A 23612-nucleotide genomic window follows, 5' to 3' on the forward strand; every position below is an offset into this window, starting at 1 on the left:
TCTGTTGTAATCATGTACAGGAAGTGATTCAGTGGATGTGGTTGTGTCTAATGATAATGTATAGAAAAAACAAACTTATAAAGTATGTGAAAATGTTAGCAGCATTGCTAGCATACAGAAGAATTCTTACAAAATGGTAGCGAATGCTATACCACGTACTCAGCAGTTATGCATTATTTAAAGTGAACAGGCAGGTGATACTGCACACAGAAACTCCATACAATGGCAGAAGATGCCAGCTGACATTTATTGGAAACCTGCAATGGCAGTGATTAAATTATTTTGACAGAAAACCTGAAAGAAAATTAGCTGCCACATTAATTAATGCCATTACTCCATCTGCTTTTTAACTTTAAAATTCAAATTGAAGTGTGTTTAGTCATTGTCCTTTTGAATATGAAAAGCTTGTTAAAAATGTCACACAAAATTCAGCATAGGGTCTGGGACAGTATAAATGACATACTATTTGGTAAATAGAGGCAGATTAGAATCTTAGGATCCCTACAGTTTGGGAGCACGGCTTTTGGCCCATCAAGCCCACACCAGCCCTTTGAAGATCATCGCACCTGGACTTACCACCTCTCCACCCTATCCCAGCATTTCCCATGGCTAATCCACCTCCCATGCATATCCCTGAACACTATGGGCAATTTAACATGGCCAGTCCACCAACCTGCACAACTATGGATTGTGGCAGGAAACCCACTCAGACATGGGAAAAACGAGCAAACTCCATGCAGCCAGTCACCTGAGGGTGAAATCGAGCCCAGGTCCCTGGCGCTGTGAGGCAGCAGTGTTAACCATGCTGCCTGGCAGACTGAGTGATTATTCCTGGTCTGTGAAGATCTGAGTTGTATGATTCACCAATGTTATGATTTTAAAAGGAAACGTAGCCCAATTTTCAGAAAGCTTCCTTATTTCATTCAAATATTTTACTCACCAACTTCCTCTGTAAATTTTCACCCCTTCTGGACCATAAGTGTTGATTTTTACTACAGCAGGTTTCGGTGTGCACTGAGTAACTTGTGATCCTTTGCCCAACAGATGATTTTATTTACATAACGTTCTGACAATTTCTCTGGCTCTGAGCTAAGTTAGATAATGTAAGCTAGGGCAGTGGCAGTGATGTATTAATTGATCCCGTGACCCATGTCCTGTCTGAGTTAGGGAGAAAGAATCACTCAGTTTCCTTGGGTGATTGGTTAGTTTCGTTGGCTGGTTGGCAGGTTTACAGTGCAATGTGATGCCAACAGTGAGGGTGCAATTCCTCCATTAGTTGTTGTTACTATGAAGGACTCTCTTTCTCAACCTCTCTCCTTCCCGCAGGCATGGTGACCCTCTATTTAAACTACCACTGGTCATCTCTATTGTGCCAGCAGCCTTATAGTTTGGTAAGAATATGGCGACTTTATCTTTACCTGATCATTATCCAATGTGTCCTGATTTTCGGGCAGAAATATGGATAAAAGTTGACATTAGTGTTGGCTTTTGACGACAAACAGAAAGAAACCAATTTTTTAAAATATCAAATATTTTAATTCTAAAGTATTACTTGAAGTTTTTTTTGGAAGAACACAAGTGCTTGATCTGATGACACTTTTTAGAAATATCTATGTTTATTCATTCACAGATGTAGGCATCACTGACAAGGCCAACGTTTATTGCCCATTCCTAATTTAATTTGAGAATTTGGGGGAGCCACCTTTTTAAAACACAGCAGTACAAAGGAATTATGCATTTTCTTGGGAGTTTTAATGACTTACTAGGCCAGGTTAACCAGCAGTTATAGTACGCTGCTGAGACCACACTGCTGAGAGTCTGGAGACACAAAGATGCTCTTCCTTTGATAAAGACTACTTGTGAGCCAGTTGGATTTTTACAACAATGTGATAGTTCCACTGTCACTGTTACTAGCTGTTTTATTCCAGCTTTATTTAGTAGTGCCCAAATCCCTAGAGTGGAGATAGAACTCTAACCTCCAGGTAATTAGAGATAACAAAGTGCACATGTGCTCCTGAGATGCTGCCTGGCCTGCTGTGTTCATCCAGCTCCACACTTTGTTATCTTGGATTCTCCAGCATCTGTAGTTCCCATTATCCCTCCAGGTAATTAGCCTGATTTTCTGGGTTATTAGTTCACTAAGGTAACAGATGAGCTACTGTATGGACAGAAGGCACATCTATTATTCTCCATTAGCAAGCTATGAAGTATCAATTACAATGGGAGTGTTACAATTCGAGGAACTCAGATTTAGAACTAGCAGATGGGGACTGAACAAAACAAAAAGCCAGAAGTTAAAGCTAAAATCCTTTACAAAAATTGACAAGAAACTTATGCAGAACAACTTTAACACTATAATAATTGTTTTTAGTCTAACTCTGCCTTGTGGGGCGATATTACATGCATACATATAAACCTTGAACTTGTCTATGTTTTAACATATTGACAAGGTATTTAAGTGTAAAACTTAGCAATTCAATGGCGTAGGGTCAGAGCTGGGAAAATCAAATAGATCTTGGTGCCTCTCAAAGGAATTTCTATTGGTAGAAATGTTATTACTTTCTGCTATCCAAATGTAGCAAGGATCATAAATTTGGGGATTTTGCTGCAATAGCTGGTGAGGTTGTATGTCCTCATTGTTATTAAACGATATGTTTGACAGCAACTTCTGATGTCTGCACATGCACAGTTCAAAATTGAAGTCTTAAAGTTGCCGTTCGGGAAACTATTCTGTTCCATTGAGTCACTGTTATGGTTCTGGCTAATAGACTCGACACTGAAATCAAGACAATCACATGGACTTGTGGTCTTTGCCCAACAGTTCTACACTAAAATGACTGGATATTTAGCTCTAGTACACTTACTTCTAGGCACTGAACAGCCTCTCTAGGAGTGAAAAACTTGGGGTCTGTGGGCTGGGAGGGTTAAAGTGTCATATCTACGGAAGAAAATTGCTGTCATAGATTTTAGGGAGAGCTTTGGTTTTTAGATTTTTTATTTCTATGACTCTTATATATCTCTTCACCAATCCTATCTGTATTTCCCCATCTTCATTTCACTTCCTGTACATGAAATTATCTTACATTTGTTGTTTTCTTTTTTTACTCCCTGGTTTAGACTTGTGATTCAGTAGGAACTTATTTTGTTGCTTATTCTTTACACAAGTACTGTCGGCCCCTTTGTGGAGCATGTTGTACTGCCTGACTGGAAGTGTGTGCTGAAAATGCTGTATAAAGTCATACGGCATGGAGACAGACCCTTCGGTTAAACTGTTCCATGCCAACTAAGCTTCCAGAACTAAACCTAGACCCACTTGCTTGTGTTTGACCCATATCCCTCTATACTTCTCATATTCATGTACTGATCCAAATGTCTGTTAAGTGTTGTAATTGCACCTGCCTCTACCACATCCTTTGACAGTTCATTCCACATACTAACTACACTCCGTGCATGAAAATGTTGCCCCTCAGGTCCTTTTTTAAGCCTTTGCCCCTTCAACTTAAAAATATGGCTTGCAGTTTTGAACTCCTTCCACCCCATGGAAAAAGACTTCTGCTAATCACCTTTTCCATGCCCCTCATGACTTTTTAAGCTTCTATAATGTTACCTCTCAACGTCCTCAATGCAATCCAATGGACAGCATTTGATTTCCCCAACTTAAAGGTGGGGATGGCCCTGTGTTCTGAGGGGAAGCTGTTATGGACATGCAGTCATCCTCCCATCTGGCTGTGATCAAATTGGGTCCAGGAAGGCTCTGCAAACAGCCATCCGACCCCAAAGGTTGTTTTAGTGTAGGAACTCCTGTCTTTTGTAAAACTCCCAGTACTTGTTTGGTTCATGTGCAAACTGCAAAGAACAAATTGACGTATTTAGATGGTTATTAGGCTTAATGGAGTTTATTTATACCCACAGTTACAACTTTAACATATTCGACATGGTTATACAAAGTTGTTACCAAATTTAATGAGCTGAGAGAAAAAAAGAAATGTACTTAACACCAAGCGAGTCAACTCTTCACTGACATCGAGCACTAGAATCCTCAAACATTTTACTTTCCTAACAACAAGTAAACACCTTCTATTAATATCTTGCTCAGTTATTTTATTATAGAATAGAATATAGAACCCCTACAGTGTGGAAACAGGCCCTTTGGCCCAACAAGCCCACACCAACCACTGAAATATCCCAACCAGACTGATCCCCCTATAACCCACCTAATCTACACATCCCTGAACACTACAGGCAATTTACCACAGCCAATCCACCTAATCTGCACACCTTTGGACTATGTGAGGAAACTGGAACACCCAGAGGAAACCCACACAGACACAGGGAAAATGTACAAATTCCACAAAGACAGTTGCCCGAGGGTGGAATCAAACCCGGGTCCCTGGTGCTGTGAGGCTGCAATGCTGACCACTGAGCCACCGTGCTGCCCATTATTGACTCTGGTCATACAGGCATCTGAGGGGACTGTCTGCTGTGATTGTGTACTCCTTTCTTTGCAATCCCTTCCTGAGCTCTCCTTTTAACCTCCAGCACAGGTCCCTGTGTTTAATCTTTTATACCTTCTTTCCACGGAATGGAGTTATCTTATTATATTGACAATCTATATTGTTGGAAGCTTCTTTTAAGATGCAATACTCAATAATATTCAATAGTTTTTGTTTAAACCATGATTGCATCCATCCAGGTAATCTGTCTTTTGCGTTCTGCATTAATTTCCTTTTACGTGGAGCCCCTTGCAATCAATGTTCCAGAAATAAAATGATTTATATTTTGCTAGAACCTTCTCATTTCAAGGCCACTTCACACCTAAAGCTCTAGTGTTTCTGGCTAGCCTGCAATCTCTGTTGGTCCCCTTGTTGGCAGTTGGTCTTGTCTCTCAGCTTTTTGAGGCTTATTTTAGGAAAATAATGGCACAAAAGATGCTTTCTCAGTCCAGATTATTTAATTAAGGCTCTGCTAAAGTGCTTCTGCCTGCTGCTGCTGCTGCTGCTGCTGATATACAGCACTGGGAAGCAGGGTACCTGCAAGAAACCACCCACTTACCTTATTTCTGACTATCCAACCCACTTCTACATCTCTTCAGTGACCCATTGGCAAGTCCTGGTGAGGGCCACATCGTAGTAATGGCAGAGCCCACTTCTCTCTCTTGTGCTGCCAATTCAGCAGAGCTGTCAGCTTCTGATTAGAAAGTTCTAGGGATGGGATTTGCATTCAATTTGCACTTGATGAAACCAGTCAGGAGTTAAGTGGCTGATTGGAGTTTCATAGTGCTGTCCCTCCCAGAGAGGGTCGGTTTAGCTCAGTTGGCTATATGGTTGAATTACAAATCAGTGTGATACCAACTACAAGGGTTCAAATCACATCAGTGGTCGACATTACCGTGAAGAGCTAGCCTTCTCAACTTGGCCCCTTGCCTGAGATGTGGTGACCCTCAGGTTAAATCACTACCATTTATCTCTCTCTAATGGGAGAGCAGCCATATAGTCTGGTAAGACGATAGTAACTTGACTTGTACCTGCTAGAGAAAAGTAATGTGGATCTCCCACCAATTTGCTGATCAGTGGGCAAAACTCCTGTCACCACATTAATTCCTGACTTATGGGTGGTGAGGTGAATTGGAAAAGTAATTTCTTTATCACAAAGAACAAAATCTGTGCCAGTGATTTGATGGTAATACTTATTGACATAAATTAAAGTGGTGAATTCACAAGTAGTTGAGTGATGTTACAGCAGCTGTTCCTCCATCAGAATTACACCTAAGCAATGTGTCACAATGGCGAAGTGTGTTTTTGATGATAACGTAATGGGCTTTATAACTTGTAAAGCCTCAGCACTACTGTGAAAGTGGCCAATGCTGTTGAAGTGCAACAGCCCATAATCTAACACCACTGGGAACATTAAGAATGTCAGGATATGTTGAATGACTTTTTATATCATAAGTATATAAATAAACAAATTGGCAGTTGAAGTAGGCCGTATTCAACCATAGAAGACAGAGGGTGGTGGTGGAGGGTTTCTTTTCATACTGGAGGCCTGTGACCAGCAGGATGTCACAATGATTGGTGCTAGGTCCACTGCTTTTCATCATTTATATAAATGACTTGGATGTGAACATAGGAGGTGTAGTTAGTAAGTTTGCAGATGACACCAACATTGGAGGTGTAGGGGATCATGCTCAGACGGGTCAATGAACCAAGCAGTGGCAGATGGAGTTTAATTTAGACAAATGTGAGGTGCTGCATTTTGAAAAGGCAAACCAGGGCAGGACTTATATACTTAATGGTAAGGCCCTGGGAAATGTTGCAGGACAAAGAGACCTTGGAGTGCAGGTTCTTAGTGCCTTGAAAGTAGAGTCCCAGGTAAACAGGATATTGAAGGCTTGGTATGCTTGCCTTTATTGATCAGTGCTTTGAGGATTGGAGTTGGGAGGTCACACTGCAGCTTTGAGGATGTTGGTTAGGCCACTTTTGAAATACTGCATGCAGTTCTAGTCTCCCTACCATTGGAAAGATGTGTTAAACTTGAAAGAGTTCAGAAAAGATTTACAAAGGATGTTGCCAGGGTAGGAGGGTTTGAGCTACAGGGAGAGGCTGAATAGACTGGGGCTGTTTTCCCTGCAATGTTGGAGGCTGAAGGGGACTTTATAGAAGGTTATAAAATCATGAGGGGCATGGATGCTGTAAATAGACAAGGTATTTTCCTCTAAGTGGGATGGTCCAAAACTAGAGGATATAGGTTTAAGATTAGAGGAAAAAGATTTAAAAGGGACCTAAGGGGCAACTTTTTCATGCAGAGGGTGGTATGTGTGTGGAATGAGCTGCCAGACGAAGTGGTGGAGGCTGGTACAATTACAACATTTAACAGGCGTCTGGATGTGTAAATGAATTTAGAGGGATATGGGCCAAATGTTGGCAAATGGGGCTAGATTTATTTAGGATCTCTATCGATATGGACAAGGTGGACTGAAGGATAGCTCTATGACTCAGTGTGGCCCTCCAAACCTCCTCTGGCATTCAACGTGGTTGACCTGTTTGTGTTCTGAATTCCACATTCCCATTTACCCCGATAACCCTGATTCCCTTGTCTAACAAGAAATTATCTGCCTTCACCTTAGCAATTCCCAGTTATCCTGCCTCCATCATCACCTGAGGCAGAGTTCGAGGGGAAAACAAACCTCCTTATACCTGACCTAAAAGAGCTACCCCTAATTTTAAATAGTGGAAATAGAAGCATCCTTTCCATGTTTATCTTGTGAAGACCATTCAGGATCTTAAATATTTCAATCAAATCACAGTCAGTTGTCCACACTCAAGTAAGAACAAGCCCAATCGGTCCAAATTTTCCCCTAAGTCAACCTGCGAATTCAGGATAAACTTCCTCTGAACCTTTCCAATACATTTACATCTTTCTTTTAATGGGGAGGTAAGAAGCCATAGTCCAGGAAGGACCACTTCAGAAGTGTGGCATGGGATGAGGAGGCAGAGCCCCTTCCTTAAATAAGGAAATCAAAACTTCACACAGCATTGAGATGTGATCTCAACAATGTCATGTATAATTGAAATGTAATCTCTTGCTTTTACATTCAATTCATCTTGTAGTAAAGGATAGCATGCCTTAATTTTCAGGATTGTGTACAGTACCTGCACACTAACATTTTGGGATTGGTGCAATAGAGCACTCTGCTCCTTGGAATTGTGCAGTTGTTGTCCATTCAAGTAAAACTGCATTTTTTTGGCTTTTCCTGCCAAAATGAATAACTTCAAATTATCTCGCATTATAATTTTCCTGCTAGAATTTTGTCCACTCACTCAACCCATTTATATCCATTTATGACCGTCTTTAAAACATCTTAACTACATACTTTTCTATCAACTTTGACAGCCATACCTTTGCTCCCCTCATCTCAGTAATTCATAACTGAAAGTACTACTGTAAAAATCATCTCAAAGATATACTATGAACCTCTTATCCAGGTACTACTGCCAGACTGATTTTATCAATTTACATATATTGAAGTCACCTATGATTATTATATCAGAGATACTGGGAACTGCAGATGCTGGAGAATCCGAGATAACAAAGTGTGGAGCTGGATGAACACAGCAGGCCAAGCAGCATCTTAGGAGCACAAAAGCTGATGTTTTGGAAGGTTCCAGGCCTGAAACGTCATCTTTTGTGCTCCTAAGATGCTGCTTGGCCTGCTGTGTTTATCCAGCTCCACACTTTGTTATCTATGATTATTGTCATCTTTTTATCTCCAGCACTCAGTGTTATTTGTTATATGCTTTGTCCCACATTGTGGTTACTGTTAGGTCTATAAACCATTTCCATTAATAACTTCCTTCCCATACCAATTCCTCATGTCTAGCAAAACTGATTCTGTGTCATAACCTCCTGAACCAAGGTCATTTCTAACGATTGAACTAACCCTTGAGCAACAATTCTACCCTGAACCTTTACATAGGTTCCTGTCCTTCTAGGACATCATATACACCTTTGACACAACTTTGGCCAATAATTAAACATGGCAGTTAAGCCTTTTTTTTGAAACATGAAAAACTTGCTTCACTTGAATGAAATATGTTATGTTTGCTAAGGATTTTTGCTTCACGGTGTGTCGTGCAGAAACAGGAGAATTATGTCAATTTAGTGCCAGCTTATGCCAACCCATGCTTTCTACTACTTCCTTCACACCCACCCATTGAGTTAATTTACCTAATATCAATAATAACCACACGATTTGCAAATCCTAACGGGACCTATTCCTGTCTCTGTGAAAGTGTAAGTGCCACATTCGATGGTGGGATGTGACTTCCAAGTCACTGGTTACATTTCTGATGTATTTAAATCTAGTTGAGAATCAAAGTTATTACCTTATGCAGTGTGCATGTACTTGATTTGCTAGTTAGCTTCGCTGATATTTTATGACTGACTAGATATGATGAGCTGTGGAAATCAATTCCATATGTACTGATATTTGATTATTGACTTAGTTTTAAAATTAATGTAGTTCCACAAAATGGTAAAGAATACTCTGGCTTGCATTCATTCAGTTACCTGTTTAAATTAGAAATAGAGTGTTTCAAAGAGAGTCTGTGTCAACTGGATGTTCCTTGGTAAGCTAACCTATCCATTAATTTGAAGTTATTCGTTTTGGCAGGAAAAGCCAAAAAAATGCAGTTTTACTTGAATGGACAACAACTGCACAATTCCAAGGAGCAGAGTGCTCTATTGAACATTGTTTAATTCCATTATAGTCCGATATTAGCAATGTAACTTGACTGGCACATGGTAAAAGGTTCTCACGCCTACATCTAAATAGCAGTTGCATCATATTAAATCACAAAGCAAAAAAAAATTGTACTTAGAAAAGTAATAGTAATTGCATGGCATTTGGAGCAATCTGGAAAATGTTAAGGCAAATAAAAGCAAACTTTCTCCTTTTTTGAATAATTCTATGGTTGATACAATCAGTCAGAATTTAGTTTACTAAATGGTTCCCTTTTAAAGATGCTGAAACAATATTGTGTATGGAATTAGATTAAAATGCAATGTAGTCCGTCCATACATACTCCAAACCCTGCTATGTCCACTGGCTGTGGAAAATCTCAACATCACTGACAGGCACTTAACAGTTCTTTCAGTGGTAGCTGGGCACAGAGACCAGTCTTGCAGCAACTGTGAAGCTGCCTACCAACATTCTGATGGCTCTTTGTAAACAAGTAGTGCATGTTTATTTGAAAATCATTGCTTGATAGATATGACTCAAGATGTTGATCAGATACTGAAAGCAATATTCATTCATTGGCACCGTTGTTGAATTTCCCAATGAAGTGAAAATGTGAATTTGAATAAACCAGTTCGAGTGTGTCTTTAGCAATTTGCATGGATCTTTGGGGTTACCATACACCAAAATGACAGTATCCTTTTCAACAGGTTACATACTTCCAACTTTCCCACATTGGCCAGAATGTTGGAAGCCCTGACAGGCTTTGTCAAACGTCACTGCCTTGCTCAAAATACAGGGGCCATGTTCAGCCCTTATTTCTCAAGAACAGAAGTCAAATTACCATCATGCAAATAGTAATGGTCACTTTGCATAAGACCAATAATCATCTGGTGTAATACTCAGTGTAAATCAGATGAGGTTGCTGTTGGATTAAGGATAGGAGATTAATAACCAAGTGGCACCTTATTTATTATTCTCTCTGATAAAGTAAAGTTGCAGCCTCTTATGTCACATGACCTAGATGTTGTTGATCAGTTCCAAGGTCGGTTAGTGGTAATTCCTTTTGAAGATCCTTCAACTAAGCAGTACTTATAACATTAACCAATGTTCAAGTCCTCTAGAATGCCAAATAATTACTTTAATAAAGTGTAAGTGCACTGTCAGCAAGCACAAAAGGCAATATACAAAGTTCCACAGTCATGAGATAAATGATCAGTTAATCTCTTTTTAGCATGCCATTAAACACAGGGCATTAGTGGTTTCTTTGTTTCTCTACAGCTGGTTGTAAATCATCAAACTCACTATAAGATCAGAAAAAAACCCAGAAAATTCCTTTCTCTTTCTGATTGTCTTACTTGCTTTAAAAATAAATCATTACAGTAGTTTTTAAACCTTATTATGCCAAAAAATTTTGGCTGCAGGCTAGATCCATTGTGCACACAACTCATACTATTAGGAGAAGCAAGACTAAAATCCACATTTATGAAACCAAAATGCATTAAATGCATTGTCCATAAACAACACAAAATCCAAACTGTGCCTTTTTTTCTGGTTCTTGTGTGTTTTTGCTCTTGTTACTCCATGATTTTTCGTTTACTTTCACTCTGCCACGACCACAAACTTTTGGTATCTCAGCATGCCTCCATTCATTGTTTTTCCTTTTAGTAATGCTGTAGTTATTTCCATTTCCGGTCTTTCGCTGTTTTTTTGTTTGTGTCCCACACTCTCCATACCTTCCAGATGCATTGTTTCTTCGTTTACTTAACTGCATGCAAACATGTTCAAAAATGGAGGGAAGCAGAAAGCAGGAAACTATAGGCTAGTTAGCTTAACATCTGTCAACAGGAAAATGTCAGAAGCTATTACTAAAGATTTAATAACAGTGCACTTGGATAGGTTCAATGTAATTGGGAGAGCCAACATTACTTTGTTAAAGGGAAATCATGTTTAACTAATTTACTAGAGTACTTTGAAGAAGTGATTTGTGCTGTGGATAAGGGGGTTGATGTTTGTATTTAAAATTCCAGAAGGCATTTGATAAGGTGATAACATCAGAGGTTATTGTGGAAAATAAAAGTTCATGGTGCAGCAGGTAATCAATTGGCAATGGCAATGAATTTAACTTGGCTTTTAGTGTACATGGATTAATTTAATTTTTGTGCTTGTCTTGCAATTCAGTGTTGTTTCTAACAAAGGGATCCTCACAAAAATGGAAGACCATGACTTGGCTTTCATCACAAAGTGCTTCTTCTCTGAACTGTGGTCAGTGTATGATCTTCGCCATTTCTTAAAAAGTTTCTTTTCACTGGTATGAGGTCATGTGCTGCAGTTGCCTACCTCTGGAGCAGAAGTGCTGGATTCAAGTCCTATGTCAAGAATAATGGACAGGCAGGGTGCATTTTTCATGGTGCCAAGTCGGTGGATTGTCAGACAGTAAATCTTCCCAATATGTCTGATGGTTGACCTTGAGAGTGTGAGTGTTTTCTGGTCAGCCACTTTGCAGAATGGCAATGGCAAACTGCTGTAGTACATAAGAGTGAGCCAATTCAATGGAAGCTTGACCCTTGAGAATGGAAACAATAGAAAAGACAGACTCATAGACTGTACCATGAGCAAATACATTACCAATGTAACTAGAGTACTACAACAAAATGAAACAGATTGTGTCTAAATAGGTTAAGGGTTAATGCATATAAATCGGATTTTTAGTGCAGATGAATATAACTTTTTGATTTTGGAACAGTAATCATGGATTAAAACAATGAAAGGTTGTTCTTTGCCAAAACTAGATAAGAACAATTGTTTGTGCAGTTACTGGAATTGGAAACTCAATAACAAATTTTAATCAAACACTTAGCTCCATCTCCAGAATGTTTGATAGTATCTCAAATAAGCATCCAGCCGTCCATGAATAAACTCTCATCTGAAATATTGCATCAATTGGTTTTGCATTAATTTTAATGACTGACATCACTGTGATGAAGATACTGCTCAAGTTGGTTAGGGAAGTGCCGTGTTTAACCAACTGAGGAATGTGATATATAAAGTTGGGAACATGTGTGACTTGGGTGGGTATTTAACTGAGGTGATGGGGATTAAGTGCTTAAGAGACAATGGAAATGACTAATGGTGGGCCTTCCTGCAGAGTGGAAGACCCCTCTTGTGACCTTACCATCTATCCCTCGCCCCACCCCAATCTGCTGGCCATTTGAAGGATGGCAGCTGATCATTACAGGCAGTGTCTGTGGGGAGGGATGGGGGGAGGATTAGCTAACAGTAATGCATCCAGGGAGAGGCCCAAGAAACAGGCCGCAGGTGAGTGAGGTCAGAATGGGGGGTGGGGGTGGGGGATGGTTACGGGGTAGACCGTGTCAACAGCAATAACAAGAGCGTAACTCTCAGTAGGGTACCTATCCCAATGCCCTTGCCTTGGTCAATCACTGGCTTTGAATGAGGGATAACCAAAAGTAGTCCACAAATAGATCTGACAGGGTTGTGGTTTTCTGATTCCCTTCAAGACAAGATGGTCATCTGTTCCTGGTACTTTGTAACTTTGTTTCATAAAGTCTGCTTTCACTGTCAAGAGATCCTGTGGTGCAGTAGCAGGGTGAGGTCAGTTGGTAGGCATTGCTCTCCTACTTAAAGGCCTCAGTTGGCAGTGGGGTGGAAAGATAGTCTGTGAGCCTCCCCATCTCAGACGTGATTGAAGCAGAGATAGAATCCCCAAAAGCCACCCTGCTATCTGACCAAATCTGCCTCAAAACTAGTTTTGGGAAGAGCATTGAATTCAATACATTCTAACCTTGGAGGAGAATGTAGAGATGCTGGTATTCCTATGCACCTGCTGTACATGCTTTTCACAGTAGTAGAGCTATTTACTGATGAAGAAGCCTTGTTGACTTGCTGCAGCATATCCCGTAGGCCGAGCATGCAATATCTATTATACTGCTGTAGTAGAGGGACGGGATGTTTAAACACTCCTAAATCCTCAGGAAATGAAATGACTGCAATAGAGATCAAGATGGGAGATTCTTTACATGGTTTATGTAAAGGATAGATTAGGTGGATCAAGGGGCCTCTTTTCAACTTCCATTTATTTTTTTTGATTTTTTTTGTCATTACTCTCTCCATTTTAACAATAATTAGATACAGATTCATGGCTTGTAATTCATCTCAGATCGTAACACTTCTTGCCTAATCTTAGTGCTTCACTGTACAATCTCTCATCAAAGCATTTTATTAACATGCAAACAGCTCCTGCACCTAGTTACATGCTGCGTTCCATTGAACCTTGTTAGTCATAGCAACTGCATGGAGAATTTAATAGAGAATTTGTTTGAATGTTGTCGAGAAGAGCCAATCATTACATTGTTTACAGGGAACAATATAATATTATGACCAGTAGCTGTGCATGAAGATAGTATCATTAAGTTTGTTTTTGAAAGAAAGCTTCAAATATTGCAATAACTACTAGTTTTGTGCTTTCAAGATTTCAACATCTCTTAATCGGTATCAAATAAAAATGGGATTAGTGATGCAACATGCCTCCAAACTGACAGCTAATTAGAACTGCGAAGCATTAAGCCTGTGGTTACAACACAAAACAAATGAACACCTTAAATTATTGTCTAAGTTGAGGGTCGATGTCAGCAAAGTAGAGTGAGAATCCACATTGGTCAAGCCTGAGTCTAGATTTACACAATTTCATGGGTATAGTGTAAATGTTACATTAAAGATCAATTTTTGTGAAATAAATCTGTTGTCCAGAGGAGATTATTTTTAACTGGTGTTTTTATGTTTACACTTTCGCAATTGGCCTTAGCAGGTTCATTGAGTGCAAAATGCTTTTCGTGTAACTTAACATGGAGATGCACCGGGGCTGAGAGACCATCTCTAGATTATCGAGTTAATGGCCAGTATAATATCACTTCTTAATGCTAGTACTGGCCAGATAGAATCATACAGCACGGAAACAGATCCTTCAGCCCAACTTGTCCACACCAAAAAGATATCCCAATCTGATTGTGTCCTATTTGCCAGCATTTGGCCCATATCCCTCCAAACCCTTCCTATTCATATATCCATCCAGGTGCCTTTTAAATATTGTAATTGTACCAGCCTCCACCACTTCCTCTGGCAGCTTAATCCATACACACATCACCCTCTTTGTGAAAAAATTACCCCTCAGGTCCTTTTATAAATCTTTCCCCTCTCTAGTTATGGACTTTCCCACCCCAGGAGAAAGACCTTGGTTATTCATCCTGTTTATGTATATAGGTCCTACCCAGTTTTGCTTTACCAAAATGCACCACCTCACATTTGTCTAAATTAAATTCCATCTGCCACTCCTCGACCCATTGGCAAATCTGGCCAAGGTCCCTTTGTGCTTTGACATAATCTTCTTCACTGTCCACTGCACCCCCTATTTTGATATCATCTGCAAACTTACAAACCAAACCTCCTGTATTCACATCCAAATCATTTATATATAAAAATGACAAAAATCAGTGGACCCAGCACCAATCCTTGTGGCACACCAGTGATCACAGGCCTCCAGTCAGACATAGAAGGAAAAAGACTTAATTTCCCATTCTTAAAGAAAGGCTAGCCTAATTTGTTGTTCTTATGTTTCCATTACATTTCACTGTATTGAAATAAAACTCCAACCTGTCACATTTTTTTTGATGCTCAAAACACAGATGGTAATGTTTCTTAAACATTGTTAACTTTAATTTTATTCAAACTGCCATCACAGCATCACTGGCATGTGTAGACTATGAGATAAATGCAGTAAGATAGTGTTGCACCATTCTATTCTCTTGATGTGCATTAGCCAGAATTTTTGTTTAAGTGTACACATTTTGCTAAACATTTTCGTATTTGTAACATCAACTGTAGTTCCTGTAATAATGAGGATTTGATGCTGCTTACATTCTATGCACTGCTTTGTCTTTGTGAAGATGAAAAGCAGGGATGTGGAACTAAGCACAATTGTTCTTCCAGACAATTAGCAGAAAACTTGTGTTTGTCATTTTGGCACAATGGGTAAATTGTTATCATTTAGACACTTCCCTCCGCTAAATCATGAGAAGGAGAGAGTATGAATAAAGAAATAGAAACTGAAAGGGACAATGAAGTAACAAAGTAAACAAAATTAAAAGAGTAAGTCCCAAATGCTGAACAAGAAAGGACACAATGTCAGGCTCAGACCAAAGTAATGGCAAGAAAAAGAGAGCGAATGAGAAAGCCAAGTAATTTTCAGTTTGCAGACAAGACTAATCCAGCAATAAAAGGTGTTGTGAAATATTAAAGAAACACCAGTCTCTTCTCTGAATCACAAGGGTGGGGGCCAAGCCCCCCTCCAGTATTTGAGTATAAAAGTTAAGCCTGACACTCCAGAACAATACTATGCTGTCAGGGATCTCCTTCAACCCACTTGCCTGCTCAGATGTTTAAATAAAAACCCCTTGGCAGTTTCTCAAAGAAGGACACTCATATGTTGCATCTCTTTAACCCTCAACTCTCATCATTTAAACATATTGTACTATCCACTGATCCCAATCTTGCCCTCTCATATTGTCCACACATATACAGCTCAATTCTAACTCTGAGTGAGTGGCAAGATTTTGAATGAGGTAAAGTCTCGATCCAGAATTTGTTACTATTTAGCAGCAATTACTGTATGATCATTAACAGGGGGAATAAAGATTGACCTTACTTCATTTCAAAATATGGGTCCAATGTAGCAAACTACCATTGAGCTAACTGAGCGCTCTTCTAGTCTGGATATTTCCCATTGTTTATTTATACACTACTATCCTTGCATAGTTCCGTGCATTATAAATTAAAGATGCTCATTTTGTCACTGCTGTTCATCAGTGAGCGAAACATTCTGGGACATCCTGAGTTGCCATATAAATTTATGTGCATACTTTCTTTAAATTAATTGGCCCTGAAATTAGTCTTGGCATATGAAAATATGAATTCACAGCATATGCGTCTGCAATTCCTCTCTCTACTGCATTGTTGGAGATGTCATTCTATTTCATATAAATAGGTTAATGCCTTAGCTAAATTAATGAAGGAAGAAACTACAAATAAGCCATTAAAAATTGAAATTTAGTATCTCAATATTTGCTGACAAAATGATAATGGATATGCATGGAACAGGTGGATTAAAGATCTTAACCCTTCTCCATCTTTCACAGTGATTCTGCTGGTTAGTTTTAAATTTTCCCCTTTTAAGTACATGCCATGCCCTCTGGTTCTCCTGTTGTAGATAAATTGCAACAGCTCTTCATGATCTACTGTGCAGAATCTCCCAAAGTGGAGGTCAGTACCCTGTGTGGGGTTGCAAGCTGAGGTTTTGGGATTGCAAACACGGAGGGAATAGTGGCCACCATGGAGCTGTGACAAAATTATAATAGCTGACCTCCTACTCAAACAGTTCTCACTGATAAGTTGTGACAATCTATCAAGCATTAAACAAGGATAAAAAGTTTGATCTGTCACTCTGTTCCCTTCATGCCTTTCAGTGTTTAATCAATCATGATAACAGTTCTTCTTTTGAGCTTTTCTATCTTACTTCTTCCATGCTCTATAAATATCTTCAATAAAACTTTGATATTAAAAATTATAAAATCAACAAAGCTTCAGAAATATGCAAAATAAATGGGCAGCATGTTTAGAGGTGCAAAATGGCATGAGTGAGTATGAGTAATATATTTAATGATATTTAGTAATATATTTAATAATATGATTTAATGGTGTGATCAATTATCAAAGGGTAGTAATGGTGTAATCTGTGATTCCCTGTGATTAATGTGCAACGATTGATTAGTGAGGGTCAGAATGTTGCAGTCAATCATTCAGGAAGTCAGTGGATTAGGTGCATGATGCCAGGTTTGTTGGACACTCAGTGCAGTTCCACATTTGAATGGAAACAGTGATTAACTCTACCCTGAGGCTCAAGCCATCCTGATTTTTGAAAAGCCCCTATCCTCTTATTTTGGAAACAAAGCCTTTCATCAACAGTATCAAGTAGTTTCCTATCTGTTACAGGTCAGGCCTCTTTCCATACTTGCTGTATATTTAAATCAAAACAATTTTTCTTGCTATCACTGTCAATCTATTTTCATTAAACTCATTTGAATCGTCTAAATCTCCTCGATAGTCTCTTTTAAATTTTTATTATTTACATGTGAGGTGAGCAGTTTGAAGTATAATGGTTACATTGACAACAGTACCAACAACCTCATTGAATAAGGCCTTATTGCAAACACGTGAATGCACCTTACATTTCAAGTGATCAGAAGTCTGCAGGATTTAAACCACACACAGGAAATAAATCAAGGGTTGCAAAATCACCCAAATCCTGGAAATCATCACTAATGCCCTTTGCTGTAGACCCTGTTCTGTAGCTTATTATCAATTTGCCTCAAACATGCTCCATAACTGCAAATAGTGCTGAGTTGAGGAAGGATATTTCCATGCTTGGAATTTCCTCATGACTGGTCTCCTTTCTCCTGAGCTCTCTGGTATGCCGATGGCATCCACCAATGGGTAGGCTTCCATCTCCCCAGAACACTGTCCATTCAAGTCAACCAGAATAATACAATGCAGTGGTGTCAGCAGTTGACAAGCACAGCATCTTCTGCCATTCATCCCCTTCTGGCAGCTAACTAAAGCTGATGAAATAACCTTGACTTCTTATTAATTCAGATTAGTCAACAGAGATCAACACTGGTTATCACAGGCACATACACCAGCAAATTGGTGATAGAGCTCACCTCTATTCAGTAAAGAGTCTGGTTCATTAGGAAAAAGGTGACAAAAACAACTGGCACCTACAATTTAAGGCTACAGCTCCCAAAGTATTTCTTTGTAAATTTCAGAGCTTACTACACACTACAGTGTCATGGCAGAAATTTACAAAATGGTCCAAGCAAACTGTTTATTGTTCCAACCACAAACATACATTAACTAAAGGAAAGTTTGGGGCTAGTTTTCACTTTGAATAATGCAGAGTATCATACAAGACTGCTCCTGCAACTTATCAACATCAGTGGAAGGGAAAATTATCCCCAGTGCAATTGATACAAATGTTGCTACCTTAAATATATGTGCCCTGGTTGACTGTTATTTTTCTTACAATATTCAGCCAAATGTCAGCTCTTGTATTTTCAGCCTTCTGTTGTGCTTGTAACACAAACTGTCCTTTTGGTTGCAGAAGAATGCAGAAAGCAACTGAGAACAACAGACTTTTTTGTGACTGGACATATTTGCTAGAATTAATGTTGGTATCTCAACACAAATGCCTCTGTTGCTGGAATGTGCTGAATGTAAAAAGAAACCTTCAGCATTCCGCAGCTTCACGCCCTTGCGTGCTGCTCCGCTGTCCTTTTCTGTATAATTAGTTATGATGAAACAACCAAGTGTGTTTCAATTTCAAGCATATTGATTGCCTAATTTCTTTAAATTTCAAACCTAGATCCTGCTTATTTTGAGGGTGTGGAGGGAATATTAACCTGCCATCAATATTAGCAAGCCTCAAGTGTGTCAGTTGTGGCAAAGTAGCACACTTGTCTCTGAACTGCAAGAGTTTGTCTCCCACTCCAGATCTTGAACAATTTGCAAATCAAATCAAAACTGCAAATATGGAGAAAGTGCTGTTCTATTAGAAATGCCTTTTGGATATGACATTAGGAAGATGGGACTCTGTTTTATTCTGATGAATGTTAAAAATTCTGTTTGAAGAAAAACAGGAGATAGTCATTCGGTAATACTAATCTTGAGTTTAGCTGGAAAAGACATGTCATTGAAGCTTTTCATCTTACACACATCAGAACAATTCACACAAATACCAAAAATAATTGCTTGAAAGGAAAATGCTGATTTGGCTGGCAGTGGTTTCTGGTTGTTAGAGGCATTGTTATTGATAATGCAATAGTTAATGCCTACTAACCAACAAGCTTCTTGTAAATTTTAAACAAGGCCTGTCCAATATTAGATGTAAATTTACAATTGGATGGCCGCATCATCTTTGTCACGGGAAAAATTATGCTGACGGCCAATCGAGGGTTATCATTTGGTCTCAATATGGTCGACTCGCATGTACCGGAATCTATATATATTAATATACAAGCCCTTGCTTTTCGCAGATGTAAAGAACGTGTGCATTTACACAATAAATTAGGTGACTGCTGTTCTCAGAGCAATCCCTTGACCAAACAGTCTCAGTTTGTCTTGTTTAAAATTTAAACAAAGCTTGGCAGTTAACATTCAGGCACCATTAACTGGTACATTCTCAATGCAAATACCTCTACCATTCAGAGCACTCTTTTCTCATATTGTATAAATATGGATTTCCCTTAATTTTGGCATTTCTTACGAATTATCCTGATGAGTACAAGCTAAATAGTTGTGACAATTTTTTTCAACAATAGTCTCAGGGGAGTTATTTCTGGTATCCTGGCCAATATTTGCCCCTCAGTCGACAGTACAGATTATCTGGTCGTTATCACATTGTTAACTGCATTTGTAAATGTCAGTGGAATATGCATAAAAGTTTGTGATGCTCAAACAACTGAAGCAAAAACAAATCAAAATTATAGGAGAATACATTTTGATCTTCAATGGCACTGCAGTCATTTTTGTTTAGTTGCCATGTTTCACAATTATTTACTACTCAAGAGATAACAAAGTGTGGAGCCGGATGAACACAGCAGGCCAAGCAGCATCTTAGGAGCACAAAAGTTGACATTTTGGGCCTAGACCTTTCATCAGAAAAGGGGGATGGGGAGAGGAACTCCCCCTCCCATTCCTGAGATGACATGTCCATCCTGGGCCTCCTGCAGTGCAACAATGATGCCACCCAAAGGTTGCAGGAACAGCAACTCATATTCCACTTGGGAACCCTGCAGTCCAATGGTATCAATGTGGATTTCACCAACTTCAAAATCTCCCCTCCCCCCCAGTGCATCCCAAAACCAGCCCAGCTCATCCCCACCTCCCTAACCTGTTCTTCCCCTCACCTATCCCATCTTCCCACCTCAAGCCGCACTTCCATTTCCTACCTACTAACCTCATCCTGCCCCCTTGACCTGTCCGTCCTCCCCGGACTGACCTGTCCCCTCCCTACCTCCCCACCTACACTCTCCTCTCCACTTATCTTCTCCTCTATCCATATTCGGTCTGCCTCCCCCTCCCTATTTATTTCAGAACCCTCACCCCATCCCCCTCTCTGATGAAGGGTCTAGGCCCGAAACGTCAGCTTTTGTGCTCCTGAGATGCTGCTTGGCCTCCTGTGTTCATCCAGCTTCACACTTTGTTATCTTGGATTCTCCAGCATCTGCAGTTCCCATTATCTCTATTTACTGCTCAAGTTGTGAATGTCTGCATGATGGCTAGTAATACCTTTAGATTAAAGTTTTACAAAGCATAGGCCAATGGACAGTTGCTCAACTCCACAAAGCCCAGTGACTCATTTTCCCCAACCCCTCCCCCACCCCCCACCCCAGTAATCCCTGAATGGAACAATATGTTCAAACAATTGGTTTGTAACCTCCTTTACACAGCTAGAAGGAAGACACTATTTTTATTGCGCACGATTTAAACTGAAGATTAGATTTTAGGATGGGCGGAGTCATGCTATGTTTTTAAAATTTGAATTGCTTGCCTTCATTGACAAGAACATTGACTAAAGGAATTGGGAAGTCAAGTTGCAGCACATTGGTGAGGCCACTTTTAGAATACTACGTACAATTCTTATCACCTTTCAGAAAAGATTCATAATGACATTGTCAGGACTGGAGGATTTGAGATATAGGGGTTGGCTGAATAGGCCGGCGCTAATTTTCCTGGAGTGTCAAAGGCTGAGGGTTGACCTTTTTACAGATTTATAATGTCATAAAGGGCATGGGTACAGTGAATAGCCAAGGTCTTTTTTGTAGGCAGACGAATGCAAAACTAGAGCACCTAGGGTTAAGGTGAGAGGGGAAAGATTTAAAAGGACCTGAGATACGCAGAGGGTGGTTTGTGTCTGGAACGGGCTGCCAGAGGCTGGTACAATTACAACATTTAAAAGGCATTTGAATGGGCATATGAATAGAAAATGTTTAGAGGGATGTTGTCAAATGGGATTCAGTCAGATTGGGATGGAGAAGATGAGTTGGACCGAAGGGTCAATTTCCATGCTGTATGACTCTAATCTTTTATTAAAATTATGTTCAGCATAGTGTTAAAATTGTCTGATCCCAGTCCAGAGATTAGGCTCAAATTGGTGAAACTGTCTACAAGGGGATGTCATTCCACTGATAGTCCATTGTTGTGCTGGATCCAGCATTCACATTCAAGCTGTATTCACATTGTAAGAACAATGCCAATAGAATGTGCAAGTTTGATGCCCCATGCTTTGATGGTACCAGTGCACATTTAAATTGGCACATTTGTACTGTGTTTATTCAACAATCAGATATTCTACATGTTATTGGATGAACTTCAAATCCTGAAATAATTGCAATAAGGAAACTACTCTTGGAAAGTATTTGTTATAGAACTATACATTGTACAATCGTAGAAATGGAGTAGACGTTTGCAATCAATTCATTGAGATGTTACTAACATTTGTGTCAAAATTTCAAAATCCCATATAAATAGCATCAATTTTCTTCAGAATATTCCAGCATTTTGTTTTAAACTTGACTTATTTTGACAAACAAGGACCAGTTTGATAAAAGGCATTGTGTTCAAATAGGGTCATTCATGAGGCAATGTAATAGATATCTTGCTGTTACAATGACAAGTTCACGTAAATAAGGGCTGTGTTTGCTTAACAAACAGCATGAGGTTCTCTTTTATTCAGTAGAATAAATGCTAGCCTTAAGTAGTTTAATTATATGAACTGTAAAAATCCTCTGTCTATTCCAATAGTCAAGGTTCTGTTAGCTGCGGTCTTATCAGCGTAGAATTCTTCTTTTAATCAGCAAAGTAAAGTTTAAAATCATATTGCACAGAATGTATCAGATAGTACTAGATTACTAAATGCTAAAGTTACTCTCGTTATCATGTTTTGCATAAGTCTTTGGTAAATCAAAAAATCACTATCAGACTGCATAAATTGAGTCTCCAGGTGGTTAATGTCACTATATAGGCTTTGCCTGAAAAAATATACTAAATAATAAAAATGTGATGCTGTCAGCACTATTGCAAATGAAGCAACTGGAAAGTGATAATATTTTACTTGACGACCATTTTGAATGCAGTATCTCCGTGAGGGCGACTGAGTGGCGACAGGTATCACAGGTGCAATCGGCACATTGTCTACCTTAACTTTTTACTGGCAAACAGGAAATTAAACACAGGTCAAAAGCTGGAATATCCTTCGAAATGATAACCAGCTTGATTGCTAGTGATGAGATAATGGGAACTGCAGATGCTGGAGATTCCAAGATAATAAAATGTGAGGCTGGATGAACACAGCAGGCCAAGCAGCATCCCAGGAGCACAAAAGCTGACGTTTCGGGCCTAGACCCTTCCCGAAACGTCAGCTTTTGTGCTCCTGGGATGCTGCTTGGCCTGCTGTGTTCATCCAGCCTCACATTTTATTATCTTGATTGCTAGTGATGTTGATTTGTGATGAATCCTCTGCTGTGCTGTTATTGATACTGGAAATCCCATCTCTTGAATGTTCAATTTACAAAAAGAAAAACAGCTCTGGCATGAAACAAATGAGATAAAAATAATTTTATTCTTGCCAACAAGTTCTTAAAAAAAATTGAGGCTGAAGGCGAGATACTGTTTGCGTGTTGCAAAGCGTGAAGCTGAATAAATCAATCTGCAAGTTTTTGAGACCTGAAACTTTTGGTGTATCTCTTAATCCCCTGAATGTATTGGCTGGCTGGTGTATTAATTACAGCATGCATCACAAGCTACATGATAACTTTTCCAATAAGACCTATCGCATCAACGTAACAGTTGCCCATATTGCGTTAAGCAGAAAATGCCACTATTCTGTGGAAAGGTTAATCAAGGCAACAGATCGATAGTTCTTTTTACTGCAAGATGATGAGCAAACTGAAAGAAAGCAACACATCTAATGTTCTAATTTGCTGTCTACTACGTGCTCAGAAGAACATATTCATGTTTGATCAGTCCTATTTTCAGTGAATACTCCACCAAATAAATTAAATTCCTGGTCACATATGTGAATGGAAAGAAGCTACATTCTGCTTGTCTGGAAAATCAGCCACAATCTGAAGGCAGTTAATCTTTATGCAACAATAACTAAATAAGGACCAAAAAATATTCATTTTCTTTGTTATTTAGAAAACTGGTTTACTGACTGCTGATAGACTTCATAACTAAATATATTTTC

General features: G+C 39.3%; 1 protein-coding gene across 2 annotated transcripts in view; it reads left to right on the top strand.

The window, feature by feature from the left end:
- ncmap (non-compact myelin associated protein) overlaps positions 1-23612 on the top strand; it is a 72824-nt gene that overhangs the window by 6004 nt on the left and 43208 nt on the right. Inside the window, exon 1 of one of the 2 annotated variants that reach the window (XM_048558190.2) lies at positions 1324-1391. The exons of the other annotated variant lie outside the window; for it this stretch is intronic. The gene's annotated coding sequence lies outside the window, so the exon portion shown is untranslated. Of the gene's footprint in view, positions 1-1323; positions 1392-23612 lie in introns of those variants that run through there. 2 annotated transcript variants of the gene reach the window in all.

Source organism: Stegostoma tigrinum, chromosome 24, assembly GCF_030684315.1.
Source record: "Stegostoma tigrinum isolate sSteTig4 chromosome 24, sSteTig4.hap1, whole genome shotgun sequence".
Classification (NCBI taxonomy): domain Eukaryota; kingdom Metazoa; phylum Chordata; class Chondrichthyes; order Orectolobiformes; family Stegostomatidae; genus Stegostoma; species Stegostoma tigrinum.